Here is an 8,603-nt window from a genome sequence, read left to right as displayed (position 1 = left end):
GAGAGAGGGCAACCCGGCAGAAGGCAAAACATGAATTGATCGATGGCAGTCAAGAAGGCCATGGTAAGCCAAACACCTAAATTCGTCATTAATTGGGAAACCATCTGACATGCAGCCCCCTTACAGTCATTCACAATGCCGAAGTTCAGGCGTGTCGATCCATTCGATCTTATTTCAGATGACTGGTCTCAGTATGTCAAACATCGTTCTTTTTTAACCACTAACGACATCGTGGGGAAGGAAAAGAAGAGGATGATTCTTTTGTCCATGTGTGGGAGCAAAACGTACAGGCTGATCTGCAGCCTCACATCACCTAACACCCCTGACTTGAAGACTTTCGACAAGTTAATAAAAATTGTAATAAACCACCTGAGACCAAAGCCCTCAATTATTATGCAGCACTTCTAGTTCAATTCAAGGAACAGGCTTCCAGGGGAGACAATAGCTGACTATGTGGCAGTTTTAAAGACATTGACTGAACATAGCAAATTCAGAATGTCCATTAGTGATATGTTGACGGACCGACTGAAATGTGGCATTGAAGATGATACTATCCAAAGATGTTTGCTAGCCGAAGCTGATGTAGACTCCAATAAGGTATTCGAATTAGCTACAGCCATGGACAATGCTGTCAGAAATTCGGAAGCTATAAGAGATAAACAAAATAGCGCCATCCACCTGGTAGGGTGGGACAGACTGGCAACAAAAGGCATGAAAACATCGGACCCCACAGAAAGTTGGGAAACGCCCCTTATGTACAGATCAGTAAAAAACCAGCAGCACTGCAGTGAAAACCCACAAAATGAATGAGAGAAATGCATCCAGGCATCCAATGGGCGATTGACAATTCAAACAAGTCGAATGCTTTTTTGGCCACAGCTACAGTAACATAATGCGGCTTTGCAGAGATTGGCTTAGACAGCATTTTAAATCGTGAAATATGTTTCATGGGAGAACCAGAACAAGCAGGATCAGACATCCAGTGATTATATGACCTGAAAGTGGGTAGAACCGAGCCAATCCAAGTTGTCATTATAGTCAATGGACAACCCATTAAGATGGAAGTTGAAACTGGAGTGCTGATGTCTGTCATTGGAGAACATACATTCAGATACTTGAATAAGGGAACCCATCCTTTATGATTGGAAGTTTCGGACACTAAACTGAGAACATACACAGGTGGAGAAATAAGACTGAAAGGGTTATGTCAAGTCTTGGTCATGTACGGAGATCAATCTGAAAGGTTGCCCTTGATAGTGGTAGCTGGAGATGGCCCAGCTTAATAGGCTGCAACTAACTCGAAAACATTAAAATGAAATGGGCTGAAATTTTTCAAATTACAATGAAAAGCTTACAGGAATTGTTGCAAAGTATGCTTCCATTTTCAGCGACGAGTTAGGAAGGATTCGAGGGCTATGGGCCAGGATCCATGTAGACCCAAACACAACCCCCAGATTTATAAGAGCCAGACCAGTCCCTTATGCTCTGCAGGACAAGGCTGAAACCAAACTGAACAGACTGGAAAATATGGGCAGTACCCATCGTACCTGTACTGAAGCCGGACCAAAGCATGAGTTTATGTGGTGACTGTATGCTAACTGTCAATAAAGTGGCCAAACTTGATAGACATCTGATACCCAGAATTGAGGAATTGTATTTGAAGTTGGCAGGGGACACCATGCATTTGAAATTAGACATAAGCCATGCCTACCAGCAGGTAGAGCTGAAAAAGGACTCTAGGACCAGCATCTTCCGGTCAGTGAGCGGGGGCGAGGCCTGGTCGCCAACGCGTAAAATGACGCGGGGATATGTTGGGCATGCATCCAGATGTCACCCCGCGTAATTTAGATTTTCAGTCCGCTGAACTGTCAACTGCCTCATGCACTCTTTCGCGCATGCCAACGCATGCGCGAAATAACGCACTTCCCAGCTGAGGGAATCCACCCTCCCTCATCACCCCCACAAGGGAGCGCATAGCGCTTCCTGGCGGACGTCATGCTGGGCGAGCCTTAATTGGCCTGCCCAACCTAAAATAGTGGCGCGCCCCCAGCCGTGGACGCAGATCGTAAGCCCATCCCCCCCGTGCCTGCTCCCGCACTTCCCCCCCAACGGAGGGAAATGTTGCCCTAGGGGATTCATCATTATTAATACACATTGAGGATTGTATCAATACGCAGGTCTACCTTTTGGGGTCTCCTCGGTATGTGCTAATTTCCAAAGAACAATGGAAAATTTGCTCCAAGGATTGCCCCATCTTATCATTTACTTGGAAGACACGGGACTGACCAATGACATGCACTTAGCAAGTCTAGAAGAGGTGCTCAAACGCTTCCCACAAGCGGGAGCATGTTTAATATGAGAGAAGTGTCTGTTCCAAGCTAAGGAGGTAGTTTACTTGGGCCAAAAGGTTGATGCGCAGGGCCTGCATCCTGTGGAAGAAAAAATCCAGGCCATTTGCGAGGCACCTGCCCTGAGAAACACCACAGAGCTTAGGGCCTTCTTAGGAATGATAAACTGTTACAGCAAATTCGACCCAAACCTCTCGATTGTGCTGGCCCCATTGTATGTCCTGCTTAAGAAGAACCAGCAATGGAGTTGGCAATTCCCGCACCAGGATGCTTTCCTGAAAGTGAAGCGATTGTTATGATCATTGGCCTTGTTGGCCCACTATGACCCCAAGGGGCAATTCATTTTAACAGGTGACACATCCCCTTTTGGAATAGGGGCTGTACTTTCACATCGGATGGCGGATGGCTCCGAATGATCCATTGGTTATACATCTCACACACTCAGTGTCACTGAATGATGATATTCCCAAATTGAAAAAGGTTTATCTATTGTGTTCAGCATCCGGAATTTTCAACAATATCTCCACGGTCTCCATTTCCATATTATAACTGACCTCAAGCCTCTACTGGGATTATGTGGAGAAGATAAAGCGATACCACCTATCACATCAGCTCACATCCAGAGATTGGCACGAATATTAGCTGCCTATGACTTTTCAGGTAGTCAAATCACACATGCCAATGCACTAAGCCACCTTCCCCTGCCAGCTAATAATGGGGAGGCTCCGATTCCCCAGCAACTGGTCTTAGCGTTAAATTTTCTTGATTCCTCCCCAGTTCAGACCAGACAGATTCATGAGTGGACAAGCCGAGACCCACCAGAGTCTAACGTCCGGTAGCAGGTCTTGAATGGTTGGTCAGGTGGATCTAAATCTGAGAAGATGAAGCCCGATTCTGATCGCAAATATGAACTCTCCTGTCAGGCTGACATATTACTCTGGGGAGCAAGGGTTATCGTGCTCCTGAGGGGGCGAAGGCCATTACTAGCTGAGCTACATTGCACTCACCCGGGCATTAGCAGAATGAAGGTGCTCGCACGCAGCAATTTGTGGTGGCCAGGACTTGGATATCGAAACCCTGGTCAAAAGCTGTCCTCAATGCCAACAAGTGCAAACCTCCCCAACCCACGCCACCGCCTCCCCCCCGCCCCCCCCCACAACCCCTTAGCTCCATTGCACCCATGGGAATGTCCTCCACGTCAATTACGTGGGACCCTTCTTGGGCACAATGTTCCTTTTGCTGATTGACTCACGCTCCAAATGGATGGACGTCTATGAATTCCGGTCGCCCACGTCGGCTGCCACCATAGACTGTTTGTGGCAGAATTTTACAGCAAATGGGTTGCCAGAGGTCCTCGTGTCTGGCAACGGAAACGCTTTTAACAGTGGGGAGCTCCACAGGTTCACGACCCTTAACGGCATTACCCATATCAAAACCTCACCCTGCCACACAGCATCGAATGGCATGGCTGAGTGGGCAGTCCAAACCTTTAAATCCTGGATGAAAAAGGTGGAAGGGGATTCCATTGGCACAAGATTGTCCCAGTTCTTGTTGGCATACCAGACCACGCCACACACAATGACGCTGCAGAACTACTAATGAAGGGAATTCTCCGTACCCACCTGACCCGTCATCCGGGCGAATTTAGAGAGGAAAGTGGAGAAAAGCCAAGAGACACAGAAGACCATGCATGATGGTCATGGTCACAAAAGCATTTTCGTGGTGAGAAATGTGGTCCTCGCAGAGGACTTTGGAGATGGGCCCAAGTAGCTGTTAGGGAGGTGAGTGCAGTAACTGGACCCCTCTCCTATAATTTATCGATAAACGGCCGAATAATTAGACAGCACATGGATCATTTCCATTAACGAACGCCAGTTCCATAAGAAGAAGTGTAGTCTTCATCTATGCTTGAGTCTGTTCCACATGTAAAGGACAGGTCACATGATTTGGAAGTACTGGTGGGACCTGTGGGAACTGAGTGGGTCAGGGAGACAAACCTGTCAATTTCCACTGAGAAACGTAGTGGACAACTGTCCCCTGAAAAGGACATCTCGGAAGAATCAGCTGAGGTTGTTGAACTGAGGCGCTCAACATGCCCGAGAAAGCCTCCTGAGAGACTTGATTTGTAAATAGTTATTCCTGTAAATAGTTTATGTTATTGAGCTTGTCAACTGTATTTTTTAAGTAAAGATGGAGGGATTGTGGTAAAGTGGAGTACCATGTACCTTTAAGAGAATGCAAAGTGGACTAACCATGTGACAGTCCTGACCAGTCACTGTACAGCACTGGCTGCTGGCTAACTGCAAGTCTGGAACTGGAGGCTGTTGTGGGAGCACACAAGAATTTAGCACTCCACCTTCCGTGGAAATAAACAATCGCACTTTGTTCTTATGTTGGTCTCTCTCCATTATTGATAGCGAGCATCAACTAGCAAGTGTATATGAAGGTGTGCGATTCAGGTTTACTTGGCTAGTGAATTCATAGACTAAAGGCATAAAATCTGTCCATCTCAATTTTGAAATTTTCAATTGACCTAGCCTCAACAGCTTTCTGGCAGAGAGGTTCCGGAGTTCCCACTGCCCTTTGAGTGTGAAAGTGTTTCTGGATGTTGCACTGATTAGACTCGTTCTAATTTTAAGATTCAGCCCCTTTGTTCTGCAATCTCCTTTCGACGAAATTGTGTATCTCCATCTATCCTATCAATGCTTTAATCATCTTAAACAAGGATCTGGACACCCAGGCTCAGTTACAACCTCTCTCTGTACCTAACCTAAACTCATAGGGCAGGATTTTACCCTAGGCAGGAGTGCTCGGCAGGGGTGGGCGGGAGCATTCAGGCAGCTGACCACTGCCCACGATTGGCTCCGCTCCGCGATTTCATGCTGGCGGGCCAATTAAGCCCCACCTTGTGTGGATCGCGAGCGGCAGTGGTGAGCACTGCCTGTGTTGGCAGGGGGGAGGAGGGAGAGCCAGGCCTAGTGTGAAATTCATTCATCTGCACAAAAGAGCACTTCAATCTCCCTGAGGCACAGAGCTGCCTCCCGGAGATTGAAGCACTTTTTTCAAAAATTAAGACAATTAAAATTTAATAAAACATGTCCCCTCATGTGACATGATATGGGACATGAGTTTAATTCCAAAATAAAGTTATTATTTAATGTTTATTTGCTTTCAGAAACCTCATCCCGCTCATGGATGAGGTTTCCTAAAAAGTGTAAAGGCCGCTTGGTTTTTTTTCGCCTGCCCGCCAACTGTAAGGTTGGACGGGCAGCGTAAATTTGAATTTAATTAGCTTGTTAATGGCCTTAATAGGCCTTTTAATTATTGGCGGACGTGCAGCCAACTCCAGTGCGCAGTCGCCGAATGAAATATTGCGTGAGTGCGCGATGCAGTCAGGGCCCATGCCCGATGTCATTGTGCCCAAATGTCGAGCGTAAAATTCTGCCCATAGAGTGTGAATACTCTGAAATATTTGCAGGGGCTCTTTACGTGTTGTTAGAGTCTCTGGTCGAGAACCAAATAAAATCCTGCAGTCAGTCAACAAAAGAGGAAATCAAAATTGGGCATCAGGTCAACACAATGGATTGATCTTGTCAACAATGATGTAGAAATTACCCAGACATCTGTAGGCAAAAGCGTCAGCTGCTCCTCTAAAAGATCCAACAATAAGTTAACCAAAAAAGCGCTTGGAACATTGCTTTCACAAAATGAGCTGCATTTAATTCGCTCACATGTTGGGCTTGATGCTCCCCCAGGATCCCATGAAACCAACAGAGAGTGAAGGAAAATAGAGGCAATGAAGCCTACTGCCCAACTCGCTGCCTGGCCAACATTTCCATCATGTTCGCCAGGGCTGCTTCTGCTTGGAGGTGCCAGTCCCAGGTTCCTCACTAGTTCACATGTCACTCCATAGAACTACCATAGGAAAGATGGCAGTAGGACCCAGAGAGTTGGGGTGGTACCATAAGGTATCGCTTGAAAGAAAAGTGACATGGGGCAGCTTCTTCTCCCTCCTTTATCCCCCATCATTTACCTTCTAAAAGATGAAATATGGCAAGCGATATGTACACACTTATTTTATGGAGCCCTGAGGAGTGGGATAGAAGGCTGAGGGAGGGGGCACTGAAAAATTGAGCTGTAGCCTTACCTCTTGCTGTAGCTCCAGCAGGGTCCATGTGGCTAACACCAGAGTCCTGTCATCAGCATGGAGGTTCCCCAGGGTCCTGGCCTCTCAGTCCTCTGAATGTTAGTGGTCTCTGCTCTCACGGTTTCTGTCAGCTAATTGGGTGTATCTGTGATGTGCTCACCAGCTGGTGATCCTGAATCTAACTGCAAACACATACTAACCAAAATAAGAGTATCTGTGCTGACTGAGGGCGTGGGGGGAATGATGTGGCACTGCAACCTCTGAGGATCCCTCCTTCTTCTCCTCAGAAGTGGACTGCAAGTCCCTGGTCACAGCCACAGCCTGTCCTTCTGGAGTATGAAAACCTGCATGAGTGGAAACAAACAGTTTGGGGTTAATGCTTCATATCCCCTCCTCCCAACCATTTCTGCTGAGGATCTCTATGGGAGGGATTTTCCAGCCCACCCTGCCGGCGGGATCTTCCAGTCTCGCCGAAGTCAATGGAGATTTGAACGGCTCCCCATATCCACTGCAGGGGAACCCTCTGAAGTGAGGCTGGATAATCCCAGCCTATATATCCAATGGTAGACACCTGAGCTCAATGCCCCCTCCCTTCCTCAGGTTGCCAATCCAGTCTTGCTACCTGTAATCATGCAGCCACCCTTTGAGCCAACCAGCTCTAGGGTTTCTCCCCTCTGTCAGTATCTGTACTTTCATGTTGGGTGCTCCACTATCGGCCTGGTGTGAGTATTGGTGTGATGCTACTTCTCCTGCAGGGAGCAGGAGGGACAACGTGGGTTTCCACACATAGACCAGCACAACACATATGCTGGTGATATCTCTCAAGCTCATGATGGGAGAGTCCTGAATGTCTCCTCCATATTTTGGCTCTCAAGGGACCTGGTGGAGATTGGCAAAGATATGTGTGTAGCTGTCTTCAATGTCTGGCCATGCATTATAAAGGCAGCCGGTGTTGGCACTCCCCAGTGCCAGCGCCTGCTTGGTCACTCCCTCCCCATATGGTGAAGCACCCTGTGATACCACAGGTCCCGGTGAGGAGGGCAGTATGTAGGACTCATCCTGGCAGAATGGAGGAGGTCATTGAACCATTTGTGGCATGCACCCACGAACAGGTTGGCGGTGGGGGCCCCATGGCTGCTGACCTCTACTGCTTTGTCTGCCCAGAATCATTGGTCAGGCAGGGGGTGGGGGTCATTTCTCACTGAAGAGGATCTCCTGCCTTTTCTTTACAGCCTGAAAGATAACCTACAGGGAAGCATTGCTAAGTCATAGGCACCCTAGTGTCTTCCCTCCAGCAGGTCTCGTGGACCCTCCTGCTCACCTCCTTGACTCCCCAGTTGAGCCGCACGGCTTCTTTTGGATTCAATAATGACCAGCCACTGAGGCTCCAGGTTGGAGGTGTCCACACTGGAGGAAGTACCCAGCCCTCTGGAGTGCTGCTGAGCCTTTTGTATCATCCAAGGTTGGATTGAATGCAAGGCCTTTGAAAATGGCACCAGAACCTGCATCTGTTTCAGGTGACAACCAGATTGAGCCTTGTGGCCCACCCCTGTGCCAGCATTGGACGGGCCCCACACCTCCAGTCTGTTAATTGGCCAGCCGTCACGTGATCACGCCAGCCTCATTTCTCCAATGTGGTGATGGTATCTGCTTCCAGGGCCACTGACAAGACCCATGCCATGTGTACTAAGTTAAGCTTTGGTGCCTACTGGAGATTGGATGGCCGCTGTATTGGTTATGGCTCTTTGTAGCCATCCTGGATGCGTAACTGAATCTAATGCGAAACAAATTGCAAATGCAAATCCAGGGGCTAACATCTGTTTCAGGCCCCTTTGCGAAATTGGTCTTCAGGCTTTTGGTAGCAAAACTAACTAATGCTAAAGGGGTGAATGGAGGCTGCCACCCAAAAGGTAAGTTTGAAGTTTCTTACTTACCTTACTGTGCAATCAAGGGGAACAGGAATGATCCTCCGGCTCCACATTAAATCTATACGTTGCTGCCAAGCACTGCTTTTCCCCACTCTTGGTTTCTTTAGCCTTTACAACCTTACATGCATTTTTGCCCCCAAACTCTCCTGAGAAGCTTGGTCATCTTCTACAAGGCAGACT

This window comes from Carcharodon carcharias, chromosome 5 (assembly GCF_017639515.1).
Source record: "Carcharodon carcharias isolate sCarCar2 chromosome 5, sCarCar2.pri, whole genome shotgun sequence".
Classification (NCBI taxonomy): domain Eukaryota; kingdom Metazoa; phylum Chordata; class Chondrichthyes; order Lamniformes; family Lamnidae; genus Carcharodon; species Carcharodon carcharias.
This window is presented reverse-complemented; position numbering follows the sequence as displayed.